Source organism: Mustela erminea, chromosome 16, assembly GCF_009829155.1.
Source record: "Mustela erminea isolate mMusErm1 chromosome 16, mMusErm1.Pri, whole genome shotgun sequence".
Lineage (NCBI taxonomy): Eukaryota > Metazoa > Chordata > Mammalia > Carnivora > Mustelidae > Mustela > Mustela erminea.
The window spans coordinates 32,104,004-32,127,122 of record NC_045629.1 but is presented as its reverse complement, the minus strand read 5'-3'; the positions used below and the strand labels follow the sequence as shown (position 1 = coordinate 32,127,122).

Genomic DNA, 23,119 nt, shown 5'->3' with positions numbered 1-23,119 from the left:
CTACTGCTGGTGTCAGACATTACTGCCTCTGCTCTCTTCTAGGATTTTTATGCTTTCAGGTTCAATTAAGGTCTTGATACCTCTTTTGTCTTCATAGCCCTTGGCCAACAAGGTTTGTACACCATATCTATTAAATATTGAATCAGTCTCTCAATTTCAAAACCCTCTGCCATTCTCTTAGTTTAGAATGTTATCATCTGGGTGACATATGCCCCAGTATTATTTTTGAAGTCCTCTAAATTGGTCTCTGTTATGCCAAACATTGCCAGAACTATAATGTTTTCTACCCTAGTATCAGGGAAGATGACTTAATATGCATATTTGTTCATGTCATCCTTTAAAATTCTCTATTGATTTTTCTGAGTGTGGCCTCCTGGAAAGCATGGTATACAAAATCTTTAGTGATCTGAGTCTCTGAAGGGTGAGCCAGCCTCATTTCTTACACTCACCTGTGTGTTCTAGTTATACAGCAAGTCAGAGTCTCCCAAATGTGGCCTGAGACTTTGCATAAACTCCCTAAATCCCTTAACAGACTCCTTCATCTTTAGGTGTCCCCTTCTCTGAGCAGCTGACCCTGCTTGTACAACCACCCTAACCTAACCTCATTTAGATATCTCTTATGGCATTCCCATAATGCTCTATTATATCCCTTTTAATGAGTGACTCACATTCTTGTAATTGCCTCGTTAGTGGTTTCTCTTTCTCCCATTGGACTATGAGTTCCTTGAAGGCAGACATCACACCTTATTAATGTTTATTTCCCCAGTGTCTAGCGTTGAATCTACTCTCTAGTAACCAATCAAGTAATTGCTAAATTGATCTGAAATGAACTGAAGATAAAAGTAGGATGGGCGGATGTTATTATATTGACACTGCTGAAATAGTAGAGTAGGGATCAGTGCCTGCCAGTTATGACAGTTTACATGTATTTTATGACATTTTACACAATTTGTTATCATTTTTTCACTTGGTTCTCCTGCTAAGTCTGAAATTCATAGAACAATTAGCATTTTCTTTGTGGCATTGAAAGTGAAGACTTAAAGCTAGTACATTACTTGCCTGTATAAATCAAAAAGCTTAGGAGTTTGTGGGTCAGGACTCCAACCTAAGTCTCTGGTTGTGAGGTCCATAGTGACATTTCAGTCAATCCCAGAAACACCCTACTGGAGAGTAAAGTCACTATATATATTATATATTTTCACACATCTATAAATATTAAGGCTAGACTGGAAATTCCTTGAGGGCATTTAACGTCTTCTTCTGCCTGCCAGTGTGTTATCTGGGGCAAGTGGCATGCCCTATCTGTTTCATTGTCCTCATACAAATAACAGAATTTATCTCATAGAGTGTTTTTGAGAAATAAAACAGCTACTACATACAAAACATCAGTATGCTACCTGGCACATAATAAAAGCTACATAATGCTTAACTGTTTTTATAGTCACTCCAAGACATATGCTAAAGGTACTGAATATTTGTGGAATGTTATGGATTAATAAAGCAGAGTGGGAATTCGAGAAGTTTCATGGGAAGAAGTTCACAAAGATTGTGAGATAGATCATCATTGTGTTCCTATACATGAAGGGAATTAGACAATTGCTTTGGATTATTTTACATAATGTTAAAAAATACTATTTAAATTAGCAACAGAGTACAAAAGATCTGAGAATGGAAAAATCTTACCTTTATGAAGAGAAGTATAAAACTTTATTAAAACAGACAAAAGACCAGGAAATGGAAAGACATACACTGTTCATGGATTGAACAGTACAGGAAAGATGCAGTCATTCTCCAAATTAATCTACAATTGTAATGCAGTTTTCATCAAAGTCTTCATAGGTTTCATTGTTTGTTTTTTATTTCTTGAGCTTTGAGGGGGGCATCTCTCATATTTCTACATGTCTTGCAAGCAGAAGTAAATGCCTTTTTGTTCTGAACTATTTTTTCAAGGATGATGTTTGTAATATGAACAGCCTTAGAAGTTAGTGTCTGTGTTCAGACCAAAGGGTAGGGTTATTTATTTTTCATTACAGTAAAGATAATGTCTTCCTTCACTGTAGGGCTCCGTTATGAACAATTCTTATTGTCTAAACTCAGTCTTCTCTAGGTGTAATGCAAGCCCACTGTAAACACAGCATCACACTTGAACACCAAGCAGAAGTGACTAACCATAAAACTCACGCTGCTTGTTATGCTGCAAATAATAAAATCCTTTGTCTCTGACCCAGGAGTTTTGTGTCTTCTTACAGTATCTGTGAATATTGGCAAGCCAGCTCCTTAGCTTACAAGTTGGATAAAAATCTCAGAGCCTTTACAGTTCTTGACAGAGTTGTGATAAATCTGCTCTTATAAACATAATTTAGCATAATGAATTTCAAGAGGAGCAGTTAAGAATTTGATACAATGATTTCTCCAAATGCTGAGAACGAATAGACTAGCTATTGCCTAGAAAGAGACTCCAGTTGTTTGCTGATTTAACTCTCCCTCCCTTCCAGGGATGACTGATGAGCTTCCTCAGTTTGTCCAAAGTCTTTTGTTTTGGTGTTTTTGGTAATAATTTTTTCAAGCCCTTCCTAGAACTTTGCATCTCTGGTTTTTTCTAATGGCATGGTAAGCTAGCTTTTCTCTGTATGTGTGTGTGGTAATTTTGTTTTGTTTAAATGTTTGCTTGACAAGGCAGATTTAGTTGATTTCTTTCAAGTCTTAGCACTTCACAACAATTTTTCCAGGTCTCCTTACCAATTTTTCTGTGATTGCAACCAAAGGTATTGTCGTCATTTTGCAATTTCTGCCTAATAGGGAGAAGCACACTAGCATTATATACATTAGAGGAAGAAACAGGTCAAAAAAGTCCCCCATTAAAAATGATTTCATTTTATATAATTTTATGTATATATGTAACAGACGATAGCTTATATATTTTTGTGTCCTTAGAAAGTTGTTCTGATCCTGAGGTTGTAGGAAGGCTTCCATGGTCTTCTCTATGTTCTATGATTTTATGTTTAATTTATCTGAGATTGATGTTTATATAAGGTTGTGTGGTGGGATCTAATAATTACGTGACTAACTAGTTGCTCTAGGATTTTTAATAATAATAATATGCAAGCATTTTAAAGGAAGACATTGGTGATTTATTCTCAGATTAGGAGACATGGAAACTTGGAAATGGTTTAAGTTAGAGCATATGATTTCTAGGTCAAACATATTAAATAAATAAACTCATGAAAAATAAACACATTCACACATTCTCCTTCCCTATAAGTGAGAATAAGAACTACTGATATTGGGCCTGAACTACTTTAATGTAGTCTCGCCTGAAGATAGAAAATGAACTGACTTTTTACAGTGCTCCCAGGTACAAATTCTAATTTATAGTATGTAATAGCTATTAAATAGAGTACAATCTTCTTTTTAAAATAGCCCATATATCCTGGCCAGACTAAAAATTATGACTGCTTACCTGAAGAGCTAGAATTGTATGTGCGGAAAAAAATCATAAAACATAGTTGACCAAATACATCCTTTCATTTTCAGACTTTCAAAGACTTTGACTATTGCCAGTTTACTTAAGTTTACCAGACTATATTAACAGTTCTATTTTTTGTATGAAAGACATATTCAGACTACAGAGACCCCAAATTTATTCAGTCTTCTAGGTCCCAGGCAGCCAGTAATGGCTTTGTCACACCTCAGCTCTATAGGGAGGTCTTCTGTGTCCTTTTCACCTAAAGGGAAAATAGGTCTCTGTACCATATTATACGTTCCTCTCCATTGACTAGTTCTCTTCTTTGGCGATAGGTAGGGGAATGTACTATTTGCTTCATAAGCAGATTTTACAGTGGGCTAGTTTTGGACTTGCATATTGAGTACAGAGTGGACTCTTATTATTCTAGTAATGGACTTGGTTGCTCACAGAATACAGTGCACCTTTTCATGATTTTAATGCTTCTGTGAGTTACTTAAATTTTTTGTGCTACATGTCACTTCACTGTTAGTTTTCTTTCTAGGATGCTTTTTGCCAGATTGGCTGTGAGTCAAGCTGGTTGATGAAGCTTAATTTTGCTAAATCTCCAGAATGGCTTGTTAATCCTTATTTTACATTTCATTGAGTGCTGTACCATGCAGTTTCCTTCTGTTCATCCAAGGAAGAGAAAGGCTATGTGAAGTAATAACGCGATGAATTTCGAGACTACCCTAAGGAATCGCCATTTGCTTCTAATTGGCAAGTGAAGCACAAAATCCAAACCCTGATTCTTCCAGAACTATTCCAAGTAAATGCCCAGCTGTCTTAACTCAGAGCTGCTCTTAAATTGTCTAAAGTGCTTTATCAAGTTGAAGGTTATTCTAATTTACACATTTCTTGGGACTTTCTATAGTTTATGTGATTCTGACACTTCCTTAATTAAATTTCTTAAGAGTAACCTTTTATATTGAACTATAAAAAAGAATTTCTGTCAAAAACAGACTTCATCTCAGTGTATTTTAGGCAGACTTTTATTTACTTTTAGTAGTGTTTTTACCTCTCTGCCCATTTTGTCTAAAATAAAGGGTTCTAAAGGGTTGATTAAGGGGTAATAGATGTAATGTTAGGACCCTGTCTGCTCTCTTGTGATGACTGCCATCCTTTAGCATACATCTGTTCTCTTAAACTCTCTAAAGAGGCTGTTTGGGAGAAGAGTTTTCAGATAATATAAATATAAGACCTTTGCAGCTACTTCCTGCAGATGGGTTAGGAAAGAAACACACCTTCAAATAATGACCGAAGAAGGAAAAAAGAAAAGCTAAAAACCTCAGTATTCTACCTAATCAATTGCAGAACATCAGCCACAGGGATAAAGTCCCTTTCTTATTCTTGAAAACTTTTGAGATTAAAAGCTAATTATAGAAGGTGAGTATTTCTGGAGAGCACTTAAAACATACTCTTCATAAATTGGTTTTCTTATTTGTTAAATGCCATGGCACAGTTTTAAAGTTTCTCTTAAGGTTTTTTGATAAGTATTCTAAATTAATTTCATGTAAACTTCTGCTACTGCTTGATGTGACTTCTTCAACATAGTAAATGCAATTTCCTTACTTGACAAGATTGCTCATTTTAACCTCAAAATGAAAGGAAGGATGATTTCTGTTTCTGGGAAGATGGAGTGAACATACTTTCTAATTTTTTCTTGTTATTACCGCAATATACAACTGAAAACCCAGGACACCATGTCAAACAAACATAAAAAGATGTGAAAGGTGGAGATAAGAAGCAGAACATCAGTGAACCTCAAGACCCAAGGAATGACACAGTGGGTTTTCTTTTGGCTTCATATATCCCTGGCTGGGAGGAGTAGTGTTACTGCTTCCAACACAGATGCCGCTGACACCACTCCAGGGGTGGGGACTCAGGGGCGGGTGTGTGTGTGTGTGGAATCTAGATTCCTCTTGTGGTTTCCACTTATTCATAGATGTGGAGGTGGCAGGTACCACGTACATGGGTTTTCTTTTGGCTTCATGTATCCCAGAGTTGGAGCTAGAGAAGCCAGCAGTCAGGAAACACCAATGGGAACAAACAAAACGACAACAACAAAAGTCTGCCCTCTCTAGCCCAGGGACCAGAAAAGGGACACCCCATCAAGGTAGAAAACTTGTAGATCACAACTGCTGTACTATAGCCAAACATCCTGATTCTCTCTCTCAGTCTCTCTCTCAAATACACCACACACACACAAAACCAAACTGTGGCCCGACCTTCCCAGCAAAGGCTGATTGGGAAGCTGAGATTTCCACACTTGCCAGGTTCTAAGGAGGCACGCAAGCCCCTGCATTAGGCGGTGTCACAGAAGGCTGAGTAGTAGGAAGCCAAGACTTTGATTTCTGCTGGGCCTTTACAAAACCTGCCACCTCCACGTCTATGAATAAGTGGAAACCACAAGAGGAATCTAGATTCCACACACACACACCCGCCCCCGAGTCCCCACCCCTGGAGTGGTGTCAACGGCATCCGTGTTGGAAGCAGTAACACTACTCCTCCCAGCCAGGAAGGTGTCAGCAGGGGCCCAGGGGGGAGCCCAAAGTGCTCCCTGGACAGCAGCAAGGAGGAACCCCTCTCTCAGGTGTCAGTGGAGGTCTAGGAGGCATGTGATTCTACCCCAACCCGGCAGTGATAACATAGTCTCCCTCCTCCGTTGTCTCCATGGTATCAGAGGAAGGCAGACAAAACAGAAGGTTTACATAAGATCCAGAGTGTCACCATACCCCAAACGTCCAGGTTTTTTTTTTTTTTAATCTTTTTTTTTTTAAAGACTTTATTTATTTATCAGAGAGAGAGAGAGAGAGCACAGGCAGACAGAATGGCACGCAGAGGCAGAGAGAGAAGCAGGCTCCCTGCCGAGCAAGGAGCCTGATGTGGGACTCGATCCCAGGATGTTGGGATCATGACCTGAGCCGAAGGCAGCTGCTTAACCAACTGAGCCACCCAGGCATCCGCCAAACGTCCAGGTTTTAGTAAAAATCACATGTCATGCTAACAGATGAGAAGACCCCAAACTGAATGAAAAGAAAGACAATCACTAGAGGCCAACACTGAGGTGGCAGAAGTGTTGAACCAGTCATCATGAAAAGATGTTGTTGAGCAATTATGAACATTCAGGATACACATGAAAAATGGAAAGTTTCATCAAAGAAATAGGAAATTTGGGACACTTGGGTGACTCAGTCAGTTAAGCATCTGCCTTCCGCTTAAGTCATGATCCCAGGGTCCTGGGATCCAGTTCCACATCGGGCTCCTTGCTCAGTGGGAAGCCTGCTTCTCCCTCTGCCTGCTGCTCCCTCTGCTTGTGCTCTCTCTCTCTCTCTCTCTGACAAGTAAATAAAGGAAATCTTTTTTAAAAAATGGGAAATTTCATGAAGAACCTAGTGGGCATCTTAAACTGGAAAAAATATGACAACCAAGGTAGAGATCTCCGTCGATGGGTTCAACAGCACGATGGCAATGATGGAGGAAAGAGTCACTGCCGTGAAGAGAGAATAATAGAATTTATGCAATCTGAAGAAAGAGGGATAATGGATTTAAAATGTAAAGAATAAAAGTATAAAACTCCTGGGAAGATTTGGAATAGAACTTTAAGATCTAGAGCTAGGTGTAAAGGTCTCAGACTTGATACCAGAAAGTATGATCTTATAAAAGGAAAATTTGATAAATTGGATGTAGTCAAAATGAAACACTTTTGCTCTCCAGAGGATTCTATTAAATGAAGAAAAAAACTACCAAGTGAGGAAGAATATTTGCAAACCATGTGTTTAATAAAGGACTAATGAAACTCAACAATACAAAGAAAACGAACAATGTAATAAGAACATGAAAGAACTAGACCTTTCACTGAAGAAGGTATGCAGATGGCAAATAAACACATGAAAAGATGTCCAGGGGGCGTCTTGGTGGCTGCATGGGTTAGTCATCTGCCTTCAGTCATGAGCCCGGGGTCCTGGGATTGAGTCCTGCATCAGGCTCTCAGCTCAGTGGGGAATCCGCTTCTCCCTCTCCCTCTGCTCCTCCCCCCTGCTTGTGCTCTCTTTCTCTGGCTCACTCTTTCTCAAATAAATAAATGAAATCTTTTTAAAAAAGAAAAGAGATCCAACATCATTAGCATTCTTTCTCCATGATTGACTCTTCTGCCTCTTTGTGTAGGCTGTTAACTTCGTCTCCAAGTATGTTTCTGGAGCAAGGTGCTGACCTCGGAAAATTTAAGCATTTTCCTCAGGCCACAGGGGAGTCATTCTGGGAATGAAAGTCCGAGGCTTTGCTCTCCAAATCCCATCTTATTCCCACCTCCTCAGAAGCCCTCAAACCTCATCCTCAAGCATGTTGTGTTGACCTACTTAGTGTTGGGTGTCAAAGTATTCTTTTAAAATTTATGTTAGCATTCATTAAAATATTGTGAGGTATAGAAAAATCCAAATTTCTAGCTTCTCTGAGAAAAACACAGAAAATCTGCCCACCTTGGGTTCACATGCCTATATTCCCCCAGGAAGTTTGGATACCTATGCTTGGTGACTGGCTCTTTAAAAGAAGGATGTTTGCCACAGGCCTCCCCACTCCTTATTGCCCCTGGGAAATGCAGCCAGTCAGCAGCTTTTTATCATCATGCAGCACTGTTGTTTTTCTTAAAGCAGAGTAGAGGAAAGTCACATTTTAACCCCCCTCTCTATGAAATCATAGACCTAAGAAGGCTTTGGGTTCCTCTGGTACATTTCACTGATGTGGTACCTGCCTGACAAGAGTCAGCACTTGAATTTATGACTCTTGCCCTTCCTGATGCTGTAATGCTGTTACCTCTGCTAGGACCATGTCCTACCTCCCTCACCTCACCTGCCCAGATGGGACTTATTCTGCCAAGTTTATGCAGCTTTTCTGATCTCTTCGGTAAGAAATCTATGTCTGTCTGTCTGTCTTTCTCTCTCTCTCTCTCCCCCTCCCTCCCTCTCCCCTCCTTTTCCCTTCCTTCCTTTCTTCCCTTTCTTTTTTTCTTTCTCTCTCTCTCTCTCTTTCCCCTCCATTTGTTTGTTTGTTTCTTTCTTCCCATACAAGCCACATTTCTTCATCGTGACTTTAATGTTCTACCTTTTATTTTAGCAGTTTGTATAGTTGTATCTTCCCTAATTATAAAGTCAAGTCTATCTCTGAAAACCTCTGTTATATGAGAATTGACAGTTCTAAGACTTCAGTATAGTTGGAGGAGTGGATACCATTGGGCCATCTATGAAAGTTATTCACTAAAATGAAATCGATATACATGGAAGAGAATATGGCTCATTTGGCATTTCTTAAATCAGCAAGAATGAGTGTTATGCAGTTACTATCTTCATTGTTGTAGATCCTTTAACTGTCCTCACTAAGGACCTTCTGGTAGTTCTATCTGGAGTTTCAATGAGGTGCTTATAATTTGTTTGGATGGTATATGATATGCATAGTAAGAGCTAATATTTCTTCTGCATCTAGTTTTCTGAGAAAATATTAAAGCTGTTTTCAGTTTTATAACTCAGAGACCCCAACTGCTTCCTGTGGGGCCCAGCCCTGAGTGTCTCTCCTGATTCTCAGATATTCAATCTGGAGTGGTTGACCTAGTAGGAAATAGGAGTAAAGAATTTCACAGAAGGGAAATTTACCAATGAGGAAAGGACTCATAAATTATTCATATTGATATACTTTGTTGTACTTAGCACATTTTTGTTACAGAGCAAACATTGAGAAGCGAACTGATTATGCTCAATATTGAACTCCTGTATAATTCGATATTGTCTCAGGATAATGGTATTGCAAATGATATTATGATTAGAAGTTTGTTTTGTTTGCTTCCTGATCAAAGAGCAGGGGACAAGAGGTGGCCTTGTTTATACAAATCGTGTTAGGATTGAGGGATGATTGAAGATCCCAAGAGGAAGACAGCCTGCCAGGCTGGGCATGTGACTGGTGCTGATAGAAAAGGGTCAGGGGGGTGGGCAGGTTTCAGGAATGGAGAGTCTGCTGGGCTGTAATCTGTGGACTCCTGCCCATTTCACAGCTCGCTGCTAATCCGCCTTATCTTTATTCAAAGGGAAGGTCTGAGAAGGCAGAAACCTGGCTGGAGTTTCACCAGACCAGGGGGATCAGCAACTGCTTAGCTTACAATGCCTCTGCGGGTGAAACTGGAACATTTGCAGGAGGGAAGGAAGATAATGGAGAAGTGAGCAATAGAATGTCAAATAGAGTAAGGGTTGAGAGGGTAAGAGCTTGTGGTCTGGAGCCAGACTTCTGCTGTATGTCTACTTCCCACCCGCTTCCCATACTTGCTCTGTGACCTTGAGCAAATAATGAATCTCTCACTACTTCAGTTTCCTCATCTGTAAAAGAGGATAATAATCATATTTCCCTCATTGGATTGTTGGCATATGAAAAGTTCATAGAATAGTGCCTGCTATGTGTTGTCAGTCCACTGGCAGTGTTGGCTCTTCTAGGAGGGAGGGCTCACAGGGCAAAGGCAGAAGACAGGCCTGCTCTCTCCTGCACCAAACAGTCAATGTTTCCTTTCATAAGTAGCAACATCTCTGCACTGGACATTTTTTTTTTTTTTTTTTGGTCAATTGCTCTTTTTATTCTGTACCTGCAAGGTCATCTGAAACAGCTTGTCTTTTAATGGAGCCTAGGAACTAACTTAGATACAAATAAGGAAGGATAAAGAATGCCAGTCAAAACAACACAGGCTTTGGGGACCCTTATCAATGTGTGAGTGTTCTCAGACATCTCTTTGCAGGCTGGCTTCCAACCTTAGCTGTTTTTTCAGGGTCAGTCTTTGCACTAAACCCAGATATCTACTCATTTCCAAAATACAGCCATTCACGAATGGCTTTATAAACATTATAAAATGTTAGGAAGATCTTTGCCCCTGTTGGAAAACACCTTAGTTCTTATCTCCACTTTCCTAAGGACTAGAAGAGAAAAACCTTCCTATTAATTGTGAAATTGACCTCAATTCTTTTCAAGATATCTATCTATCTATTTTTTAGAGAGAGAGCATGAGCAGAGGGGAGAGGCACAGAGAGAAGTAGACTCCCTGCTGACCAGGGAGCCCGATGATGCAGGACTTGATCCCAGGACCCTGGGATCATGACCTGAGCTGAAGGCAGACACCTAACTGATTGAGCCACCCAGGTGCCCACAGATATTTGTGTTTAAAGTATCTTTAGTAATAGATTGAAATATTTTTGCATGTGATCTTATTATACAGATGAAAAACTTGTCACCTTATCTCAAGAAACAAGTACATGAGAAATAATATGGAACTGAGTAATTTGAACCCAGAAACTAGCATTAAATGAAATACCCTAGCAGGGCTGCCTGGGTGGCTCAGTTGCTTAAGCATCCAACTCTTGATTTTGACTCAGGTCATGATATCAGCGTCATGAGACCCAGCCTCGTGTTGGCTCAATGCTGGGCATGGAGCCTGCTTCAGATTCTGCCTCTCCCTCTCTCTCTGCCCCTCTCCCTACTTGCAGGCATATACACACACACACACACTCTCTCTCTCTCTCTCTCTCTATCTCTCTCTCTAAAGAAGAAAGAAAGAAATACCATAGCAGTATGGTATATCTATATTTTTCCTAATTCTATATGTCAAGAGACCTCCTAAGTACATTTGTAATAATGATCCTGTAAGGAAAAGTATTTTTGAGTTCAGGAGTTTCCATTGACCCAGTTGCATTCACGTGGCCTGGATTCCTGGGCCAGGCAGGCAGTGCTAGGCATGTTATCCACCAGCTGCACAAGATGAGAGAGTCCTGTCTTCAAGGAGCTGCTCTTCCAGCCCCAGGTGTGGCTCCCTGGAGTGGATTTAGGGATGGAGGAACAAGAGCAGACTGAGCCGTGAGAAGAGGCATTCATGTTGCCGGGGAGAGATTGGGCCTGAGAAGCAGATGTAGGAGTGAAGGAGGTTTAAAGGCTCTTGAGATGGCAGGCAAGGTTGCTGTGAGGAGATCTGACTGCCCCGGATTCTCTGATCCCCTCTCTCTTTCCTGTTCTTTCAGCTACTGCAGACTTGATCTCTGAGGTGGGGGAAAATGGAGAGTGGGTAAGGAACTCACGAGGAGCAGAAGTGGGGATGTTTCTCTCTCTTGTCTCTTGCCCCCTCCACCTCTTTCTCCTCCTCCTCACTCTTGATCCTACCTTGTCGCATAGATCTGACTTTGCAGAGTGGAAGCTGGTAAGGGGAGTTCTAGAAGTACTGGAAGAAAACGGAGCAACTTTTTTCCTTCATCTTTTCCAGTTTCCTCTATCACTCTACTGTGTTTCTTTAGGTCCTGTGGGGGATAAGAGATCCCAACCAGGAAAGCATATACATGCCTACTTTGTCCTTTTTACCTTCCCCCTTCCTCCCAACCTCCTTTCCAGCAGAGTGCCCCCCCAACACACACACACACACACACACACACACACACTCTTCAGGTCCATGCTGAGGTCTGTATGTATGTGAAGATGGTGATGATGATGGCTCCAATAGAAAGGTTGAGAAGCTGCAGCTGGATGTTGTGAGTAATGAAAACTTCAAGTTAAGGAAGAAGATCCAACCATTGGCCTAAAATGTTTCATAGTCCAGAGGACTCATTCTAAAATTTTAATACACATAATAATGAAGCAGTAGATTCTAACTGATGAGATCAGAAAGATGGCAAAAGCCTTAAAGAAATGAATTCTAACTGGGGATGGGAAAGGGGAGAAGAGAATGGTGCTGGCAGAAGCAGCTGCTTGAAAGCGTTTTTCAGGGTATGAGTCACAAGCTCGTGTGGGTACATTAAATGAGTTAAGGGAGCCAGATTTCAAAGCCCTCCCAGGACCCCGCCAGTGATTTGGTAGAGAGGTGGGTAAAGCTACATCCCTTTTTGTTAACTCCAAGAACAGCAGCAGTGACCTGCAACAATCAGAAGCTGCTAGCACCTGGTTGCAGTATCTGGGAGACGTTAGGGAGTGGTGAAGACTGTGGCAAACAGGGAGTATTCTTTATTTAAAAGGCAACAGTTAAATAGTTTCATTCAGTTGCTGCTGTTCAGGAATTTGGGAATGTGGGTTTAATGCTGGTAGATTTTACATTCCACTGACTGTAAGCTAGGCCCTGTTCTTAGTGCTTAGTAGACTGATTTAACACAACCTCAAAGATGCAATGAATGTTTCTTAAAACCTGATACTTCAGCTAGTTTGTGATAGGCTTCTTGCATTTCAGCAAGCCGTATCTTCTCTTGGTATTTTTTCTTCTTCATCTTTTCTGATCTTTTCTGGGGGTACTTTGTATCCTCAAATGATGGAATGTTCTCTTATGAAGGATGTTGCCTTGAGACAGAGAACACTGCTTCAAAGGTAAACCTGGCTGTCTTTCATAAGGTAGTCTCTCTGAGGGTTTATTTAGGAAGTGGTACCTACGACATAGTCTGTTCTTGTCTCCAGCTGATCTAAATGTTTTGCTTTCAGTAAAATTTTCACATTTTTCCCCCAAAACTTTAGTCTAAACTTCCAGTTATTGATTCAATTAATCTTTTGTGTTTTTAAAACATGCCTTCTTCAGCTTTCCTTTTATGTTCAGTAAATCATTTTCTGATTTCTAAACATGCAGAGAAAACTCCGAGTTGTTGAAAAAATATAGCCAATCTTTTCAGAGATAGAGAAATTAATATTTTTTCCAGAAATTAGTATTATCACCATAGGTTGGAGGATGCCATTTGGTCTTCACATGTGAGTCAAGACAGATATCTGCCATTTACAGATCTGATTAAAGTGTGCCTCAGTCCTTTTCAACCTTTTGGGAAGTATTAGTTGCACAACAGTGATGGAATTTGAATAGCGAATACTCTTTACTAACTAGTTTTTGTGGCTGAGGTCGAAGGGGAAACCCATAATAAAATTCCTCTAATTTAGTTAGAAATGAATGGCTCCTAATCTGATGTAAGAAATGCATAATATGGCTGATGGGGAAAGTGTAGAGGGAACTGGCTTAAAAGTGACAAACCCGTGGATCAACGGCAACTCAAAGAGCTGATTGAAAATTTTCCAATTGTTCTTTTTTTTTTTTTTTTTAATTCATATCCCTGTGGGTTTGAATTCTGTTCATTTAATTGAACTTCAAGGCAGAGCCATGGAGCAGCCAAGCCTTGGGAGCATTTAGTGAAGTAGGGAGTAAAGGGCAAAGATGATTGGCAGCCTGGGCTGCATCCCTAGACCTGAAATGTGCAGAAACCTGGGATCTGGATTTCAACCAAGAAGCATGCTGTCCAGTTTCACACACCATTATGGTGTGGTCTCTCACTGCGGGCCGCGTGCCGTAAGCCAACACAGTACTAGAAGATGGTTTTCTAGAGCTCGGTTTCCAGCATCTTATGAGTGTATTCAGAATGTTGAAAGAGGGCTCCTGGGTGGCTCAGTCCATTATGTATCTGCCTTTGGCTTAGGTCATGACCACCGGGTCCTGGGATCGAGCCTTCACATCGGGCTCTCTGCTTAGTGGGGAGTCTGCTTCTCTCTCTGCCTGCCACCCGATCCCCACCAGGCTCATGCTCTCTCTCTCTCACTCTCTTAAATAAATAAATAAGATCTTTAAAAAAAATGTTGAAAGAATCAGGGACTCCATGTCAAACAGAAACGTGTGTTCTCAGGAAGCTGTAGACGGTCACATATTCGTAGATGTACAGAAGAGTAATTTTAGGAGGAATACGCCTGAAGGAGCAAGAGGCAGTAGAATGTTGGGCTGGGAAGGTACCAAGCCCAGTTCAGGATCTGTCACTCAGCCTTTCTGGGTGTCTTTGAAGTATGTTGAACTGTATGTATGGTTCTCTGATCTGTGCTTCTCAGACTTCAATGTACTTACATGGTCCCCGGGCATCCTGTTAAATTGCAGCTTCTCATTTAGTAGGTCTGGGGTGGGGCCCGAGCTTTGGCTTTCTCATGAGCTTCCGGCGGTGATGATGCTGCTGCTGCTGGGCCACAAACCACATGTTGTTTCGCTAGCTCTGCGCTGTCCCCGAGCCCATTAGCTCTATGAGTCTATGGGCGTGATCATCTGACATTTCAGAACGACAGGAGGGTTTCCGGAAGCATGCCTGCCATGGTATTAACTGTTCTCAGTCTTCATAATCATCTTCATCAAAAACCCTTTAAGTGCCTAATTATGCATAACAATTTCACATGCTTTACAAAAAGAACTAAATAGGTTTGGCCCTTGCCTTATCAGACTTGACAACCTAAGACAGATGGAGAACTATGCAGAGACAGTTATAAATATTGAGTGATAAATATTCATCCAGTTATAGGATGTATTAAAATAAAAAGTTTATGTATTCAGCATGGGCCTTGGGATATTTATTTTCTTATAGCTTTTTGTTCCTTTTAAAATCTGGGAAACTAGAAAGGGGTTCTGTGATTTTTACTTGAAGAGGTTTCGGTTTTACCGATGGGGATTTGGGAATGGGAAGGTCAGTTTCTGAGGCTTCCTTTGTTGTTATTGTTGTTTATTTTGGCTGTACTAACCTCAGAAGAAATATTTAGAGGTTCCTGGGTGGCTCAGGTCATGATCCCGGGGTCTGGGATCAAGCCCAGCAAGGTGCTCCCTGCTCAGTGATGAGCCTGCTTTTCCCTCCCTCTGCTGCTCCCCCTGCTTGTGCTCTCTCTCTCTCTCTCTCATTCTCTCTCTCCTCCTCCTCCTCTCTATCAAATAAAGGAATAAAAACTTTAAAAAATATATTTTATTGGCCTCACTTGCCAACTCTGATTACCTCGTGTAGGTGTCCTGGCCTGATTTCGTATTGCTTAATGTATTGTGTGGACACAGTTTCATTAACCTCAGCTCTTCCCATCCCAAGGCCTTGGGGCCATCAGGTCATCCTCATGCTATCCTCGGGAAGCAGGGCAGGCAGGGCCAGTCATTAGTACCTCTGAATTATGGGCAGTTAAGGGATTCAGGGAAGGAAGCAGGTGTGTCCCAAGTCTCTTGGTAGTTAATTCACACAGGAAGGTTTGGATTCGGGTCTCTTCTTTCCTGTATGCTTGTTAAACAGATCTGAGGTCTCTGCTGCCTTGGTGGAGGAAGGGGTCAGACGAGAGGCCATTGCCAGCATTTTCTCCTGCTAGCAGAACAGATTCTGTTCCTCGAGGCCAGGCCACCCACCCACCAGAGATTGCATTCAGGTACCCATAGTGATGAGCAGGTTTGTTATAACCACGTCAAAATTTATCAGAATGAGGGGCGCCTGGGTGGCTCAGTGGGTTAAGCCGCTGCCTTCGGCTCAGGTCATGATCTCAGGGTCCTGGGATCGAGTCCCGCATCGGGCTCTCTGCTCAGCAGGGAGCCTGCTTCCTTCTCTCTCTCTCTGCCTGCCTCTCAGTGTACTTGTAATTTCTCTCTGTCAAATAAATAAATAAAATCTTTAAAAAAAAAATTTATCAGAATGATGTTAGATTGGCTCAGTTTGTTCATTTCTTCTAGCTTAGAAACAGCTGAAAGAATTATCACAGATCTAGAAAAGGTCCCAACTAACCAAGAGGGTCTGTATCAAAATATTTATGGATGATGAGATTAAAGAGCATTGGTTTATACCTTCTTGACTCATGTAGGCACATGTAATATTTAGCAGTGACTCTGCATATGCTTTGGGACACAGTGACATAAGGGCCACACTCTGGGGTGACAGCTATAAGTGAATCCAATCTGAAATGATATGTTTCAGTGAGGCTTCACCTTCGATCAAACTTGGGTTTGACACTTCGCTCAGCCACTCACCGACTGTGTTACTTATCCTTTCCAAGGCTCAGTTTTCCCCTCTGTGGAACCAGAATAACGGTAGTACAGAGCCCATGGAATTCTCCTGAGCGTTACATGAGATGAGGTTGTACGGGTTGTGTAGCACAGCATCTGCAAGTAGTAGGACTCGTAAGCGGTCATTTTTACTCACCAAAATAAAACTGCTGCAAGTGACAGCATCTGGGATCATTTGGAACTGAAAGAGAAGAGTGACAGATTCTAAATTTGGAATTTTTATATTCTTTCACCTCTGAGTGTTTGTACGGGAGTTTGTATCTGGGTTAATGAAAATGTCACACTCTGTTTATCAGGAATAAAGCTGTTATTGAAGCAGAGCCTACATTAATTAGGCTCAACCTCATCTTTCATCCTGTAGTGTCGTGTACAGCTGTTGTTTTCTTTGTTTTATGAAAGTAACTATAAAGAGTGAAGACAGCCTGCTCATATTTAAAGGAGACACAAAATCCTGAGTAATTACAATAGCAGGAAGCTGCAGCTTTAAAAAGTCATATTATTATGTTTTGTCAATACGTATATTTTGCATCCGTGCCTAGTAATGGGTCTGCGTAGACATGTGGAATTATTCAGGCTGGATGGAGGGCGCTAAGTATCAGTTTACTACCTCGAAGGCTGGTGAGAGCAGAGGGGGCTAGCTGGAACTTGGTCTCAGGCAGCAGGGGGATGTCATTTGCTTACACAGCAAGGGCGGGAATGTGAATGAGGCGCTTGGAGGGGCTGCCTTCTTTGGTAAATGGAATCTAAAGCCTGCCAGCAATATTGTAAGGCTGCAGGGCAGGACGGAGCAAGGGCACAAGGCAGCTGGATGGAAACCCAGGAAGCCAAAATGAGCCGTTTAAAGTGGAGGAGGGGGAGCAGAACCCCAGGGAAGTCCCTAACCTCAGAAACTGATTCAGTAGCTTCTTTTTATCTGGTGCCCGTGCTTCTGGTCAGGCTCAGATGTAAGCCAGGTCTCCCTCAAATTTAGTGTGCACATGAGTCATCTGGTAAATGTAGATTCAGATTCAGTAGATCCGAAAGTCTGCATTTCACCCAGGTCCCCAGATGCTGATGCTGCTACGGGTCCGGGGACCACACTTCGAATAGTGAGGGTTTAGCCCACTCTCCCTCCAAGCATCCTGTTCTCCAGGCACCACCTCTGTGTTCAACTATACCCCACACCTTACTTTCAGGCATTTTGGGGCTCTGCCAGGACCTACAATCCATTGATCCTGCTAATTTCCACTGTCACTCCTGCGGGTTCTCCTTTCGCAGTTACCCCGCTTAGATGCCATTCTCTCTCTCCATTCCCTCCAAACATTCCTTTGCTATACCTTCAGGTTCTTTTCTTCTTTCTCTCTTTCCTCATTTTACTCACCTGCTTACACTATCTCTCTACCCGCCCACATCTGTGCTGCTGATATGGCCGGAGGGACACGCACCCCTGCACTAATAGGTCTTGTTTTTACCCAGTGGACCCCTAAGACTGCTGGTTTCCTTGTCCATTCATTCACACTTTCCCTCTTCCAGAGGACTCAGCCCTACTTTCTGTTCTTCTGTGAAACCTTCACCGTTTTCTTTCCCCTCTTTACTTTCTGCTGATAAAATTGCTTCTCACATTCATCTGTTGGGTTCACCCCCATGTCTGCATGTGGGCCCATGTCTGGGGTCTCCTCTGGAGGAGCCATGGGAGCACTGGGCATTCTCTGAGTCTCCCAGTGGTGCCACCATGATGGTTACGTTGAAGGGCATGCATGACTGTACCCATGCCCCAGACTAGCTTCAGTTGTTTAGTAATTCTCATAACTGTTTTGCCAGATGGCTGGTTGTCTCCCATCCCCTACCAGGACACTCCATGAGGGCTGGGAATTTTGTCTGCCTTGGTCAGTATGGAAACACCACAAGGAATAGTGTCCAGCACATGGAAATTATCCTTAAATAAAGCATTTGAAGAGATATTAGATGTTTTAGAGTGGAAGAAACAATTATATTTGAAGAGAATCTGAAAAAGCCAATTATAACAAAAACAATATATCAACATAGATTTTTTTAAATTTTTTTATTTATTATTATTATTTTTTATAAACATATAATGTATTTTTATCCCCAGGGGCACAGGTCTGTGAATCGCCAGCTTTACCCACTTCACAGCACTCATCATAGCACAAACCCTCCCCAATGTCCATAACCCCATCCCCCTTCTCCCAACCTTCCTCCCCCCAGCAACCCTCAGTTTGTTTTGTGAGATTAAGAGTCACTTATGGTTTGTCTCCCTCCCGATCCCATCTTGTTTCATTTATTCTTCTCCTACCCTCCAAACCCCCCATGTTGCATCTCCACTTTCTCATATCAGGGAGCTCATGTGATAGTTGTCTTTCTCCGATTGACTTATTTCACTAAGCATGATACCCTCTAGTTCCATCCACGTCATCACAAATGGCAAGATTTCATTTTTTTGAAGGCTGCATAGTATTCCATTCAACATAGATATTTTAAAAGCCACTGTCATCCTTTCTGAACAGACAAGGCTATGGGAGACGCTTGTTTGGGGACCCCTTTGGACCTGACACTGCTGAATGTCCTAGAGGTTGCTGAGCCTGCCCGGCTTTTCCGGGATCAGGAGGGAAAATGACCAGCATCTAGTTCTGTCCAAGAATTCCTGTCCTTTCTCAGTAAACACTCTCAAGGAGGTTGATAGTCACATGAGCCTTTAACCAACCCTCCTGTTCTGGGCTACAGAGCATGCTGTCTTTACTTGGGACCTGACAGAGAGCTGTAATGAAAACATTTGACAATTCCACAGGCTAACTATGCCTACTTTGTCGTGCATTTAGGAAAGAGGATATTTGCCATGCATATGACGCTGTTTGGGCCTATGCTTATGAAAACAACCACGTATGTGGCTTTAAGTTGGTAGAGGAAATGTCCTATGAAGCCACAAATGGAGGCACTCTCCATGGGACTGTGTAGTGCTGCCCATTCTCAAGGATGAGAAATGCAGGCAGTTGGTCCATTGCAAGTGAAGGAAGGGCGTATCAGTGTGGAAAGTTCTAGAAATATTTATTTTAATTTCATTCTGAAGAGTTTTGCTTTTAGTAACATTGCCAGCATAGATCCTTGCCTCCCAAGCTTTTGAGCAAGCTTTGGTTGAGGAATCCAAAGCAGAGTGTGTTTTGTATTAGGGCCGAGAATACAGAGGGTGCTCAATATATGTGCTTTCCTCCCTCTCTTTTCCCTCACCCGTGCCCTTTCTGCTGGTCCTTATCCAATTTGTTGTCTTTCTGCAAAGTATGGAAGTTAAGATAAAAATATTACTATGCTTTAATAAGTCATCATTCGTTGAGACCAGTGATTCTCAGCTAGGAAGTGATTTTGCCATTAAGGGGACAGTTGCCAAAGTCCAGAGACCTTTTTGGTCATCACAGCTGAGGCGTGAAGGAACACCAACCCTTCAGAACAAAGAATCTCCCAGCCCCACATTCCAGTGCTCTGTACTTTGCACTGCTCTTTGTAGTTTACTTCTCTACTGGACTCTAAAGAAGAGACAGGCAAGATTGGGGGTGTCTGGGTGGCTCAGTCGTTACGCGTCTGCCTTCAGCACAGGTCATGATCCCAAGGTCCTGGGATCGAGCCCCACATCGGGCTCCCTGCTCAGGGAAACCTGCTTCTCCCTCTCCCAGCCCCCCTGCTTGTGTTCCCTCTTTCGCCATGTCTCTATCAAATAAAATATTTAAAAAAAAAAAAAAGGGTGGGGGGAGAGAGAGAGAGAGAGACAGGCAAGATTGAGAAGGATGTGACAGGCTGTGGGTCTAGGTTGGTGGACCACACCTGCCAGGTACCAGCATCCACCTACTCTGAATAAGCACATTACAGATCGTTTCCAGCTGAAAAACAACTGCTTTACTCAATATTCATTTCGAGGTCGAGTTGTTCGACCTCTTAAAAAGGCAGTAAACTGACAGTGTGGCAGAGGCAGGGAGAACTGTGGGTGGGAGCTTAGGGAGATGAGGCGGAGGCTCCGCTAGGGTGCTGGGCATGGTGGCAGGTGTGTGATGGGGAGCTTGTCACACTGTGCCAAGTGGCTTGGGTTTCATCCGAAGAGCTTTGGAGAGTCCTATGCACAGAGCCCTCACTCTCTTTTCTGTGGTCTCTTCACAACCTGGACATAGGTCTGTTGTTACCTGTGTCTCTGTATCATGTATATTGGTAACTTGGTCTCTGGAACTGGGCCTTCTCCTCTTCGCTTTGAGATAGCACAGAGGTTTTTCAGAAAGGCTTGTTAGACAGAGGTAGCAGAGTCTCAAAATAGTTCTCCACTTCTAAACAGGTGCTACTCTCAACACTTGCTTCTGACGCAATTGATTAGAGCTTGAAATGCACCTTCCTGGCTCTATAAATGATAAGTTTTCAGGAAACCTACCAAAACCCATGATATGGCAGAACTGTAACGCTTAGTGGTTCAGAATGGGGAATTTCCCAGCAAAAGGCGAAGAGGAAAGAATTTCCGTTGCCTTTCTTTGTTGAAATATGGTAAATGTGATCTTTACCCTTTCCCTGCCTCCCCGATGTGTGACTCCCCCTTGCCATTTACTGCCCTTTTTCTCTTGGAGCTTATATTCAGGCTCTTAGACTATGTGGGTGTAGGCTCCATGAGGTGCAGTAGGGGTTGGGGAGCTCTTGGTGGCCCCTGGAGAGTCTGATACGGCAGCTCGCAGAGCAAACACCACCTTGCTTATTGTCAATTTTACTATTTCTTTTTCTTTCTAGCATTCACTTGCATTTCATTTTTTTCGTAAGAAATGGCTTTCTTTTCTCTTTTACACTACCAAAAAGGAAAAAAATTTGCATCGGTTTACATCAGTGAATACTGTTTCTGAGAATATTCAGTCTAGTTATTGGGCCATTCTTTCATGACCCCTGCCTTTTACTTCCACTTAACATATTTTAAGTTGCCTTCCTAGATCCATAGTCAACAAAAACAAAATTTCAGATTTGAGATTACATTCCTCAAAATAGCATCACCCTTCCTCTTAGAGGAAATGATCTTTATAAGTAATAGGGTTTTTATTTTAAGGTAAGAATGATGCTAACAAAAATATAGCACATTTCAAGATGAAAATAAAATAATATTCCTAAATATATTGTAATAATTATCACACTGTTCTGTACCACTTTATTCCAGCTATCTTTGTCTTGAAAAGACCATCATCGTCTGGGACATGCAGCCCTTTTTGTTTTAACCCATGGTATCTTGCAGAACTCAGAAGGTCTCTGTGTGAGGTGTGCAGTACTAACCCATAGTCACTGTCCATGTCTGTGGAGAGAAAGGCAGAATGCAGCAATGTGTCTAAAACCTCCAGGGCATAATTATTCATCGTAGGGAGCACATGTAATGTCATGTACACTTTTCCGCATATATAAATTTCAGATAAATATATAGGTCTGTGAATATTTTAAATGAAAGGTTTAACCTTTGTTTTTCAACATTCTTTTTTTATAGTATTAAAATACTAAAGGTTAATTAAAGAGTTGTTGGTTGCTTTTCTTATTGTTCAGAACCTTAATAGGTAAATGAAAAGGTGATCATTTTACCCTTAGCTATTGTAATGTTCCTTCAGTTCAGAGTTTTGAAATTGTTTCTTCTTGTGTTTCCTTTCCAGAAAACACAAGGCCGTTCTCTTATTTCAGCAGTTGGGTGTAACTTCAGAGCCGGAAAAGAGTGATTTCAAGGTATTCACATATCTGATGTATTCTATGTTCTCGCTTATTCAAGCTTGCTTTTAGCTTAAGTTTGTATGGGAATCGATAGATTATTTGGGGACCCTGCACTGTAGAACTTAGACACAGCTTTGAAGCTGAAAAATCTCAAGAGTATTAGCCTGTACAGTTCCTAATTCAGCACCAGGGGTTTTTGCCATAGAGATTGTGAGACATCAATGGTTATGCTTTCTATAGTGTGGCATTTCCTATTGGTGATGGGCACAACCCTGGCTCTGCCTTCTGATACCAGTGAGAGACTGGGCAAAATGCCTACCCTCTTGGTCTCTCTACTCAACTTCGAGATAAGGATAATCACTGTTACCGTCTTAAGGGTTTGTTGGATAGATTAATAGGATGCTGGGGTGTTCCCCACTGTCACTGCCACCACAATCAAAATTGGGAGGCTGTGTTCACTGTTCTCAGTGGTGTAAGGAATCTAATATATGCTAATGATAAAGTTGTATCAAATTTCTTTAATGACTTTGGGTCATTTTCGAATAGAACCGAATCCAGAAAAAAAATTATCCAACCTAAGTGAAGGACAAGTTAACACAAAGATATTTTAGATTTAGTTATAGCAGTTAGCTAACTACTTGATTCTCAATTTTTATAATGAATCCTGGGCTGCAAAGTGCTATGTTCACCCATTTAAAAGATTTACAAACCTCAGACACTGTGACCTGACTGACCTCTATCCATTATACATCATTATGCAATTCCTCTGCGGGGCTAGAAAGAAAGGCGTACATCTGGCTTGAATGTTCCCGATCTCTTTACAGAATGAATCCAGTAAAATAGGCCACTGTCTTTTAATTAAATCTTTCTTTTAAGTTGCTGAGAATTTCTTTCTCTTTCAGAGTAACCCTTTCCTCTTACAAGAACAGGGAGTGATTTCGGGGTCATTTTGATTACCCTCTGAGGTCTTTCTAAATATGACTACAGATTCTGGAAAACAGCCTGCCTTTTGTTAGTTAACTTAGCCTAAAGAATCAGTGCATTAAGAGCTTTGATTATCCACACTCCAAAAATGCTTCACTCTGATCACCCAACATTTGACTAAAATCTCA

At 41.6% G+C, this 23,119-nt stretch overlaps 1 protein-coding gene across 4 annotated transcripts in view; it reads left to right on the top strand.

Moving 5' to 3' along the window:
• Positions 1 to 23,119, top strand: part of PAG1 (phosphoprotein membrane anchor with glycosphingolipid microdomains 1) — a 133,625-nt gene that overhangs the window by 23,637 nt on the left and 86,869 nt on the right. For all 4 annotated transcript variants that reach the window (XR_004279842.1, XM_032316971.1, XM_032316968.1 and 1 more), the window contains exon 2: positions 21,953 to 22,022. The gene's annotated coding sequence lies outside the window, so the exon portion shown is untranslated. The remainder of the gene's footprint in view (positions 1 to 21,952; positions 22,023 to 23,119) is intronic.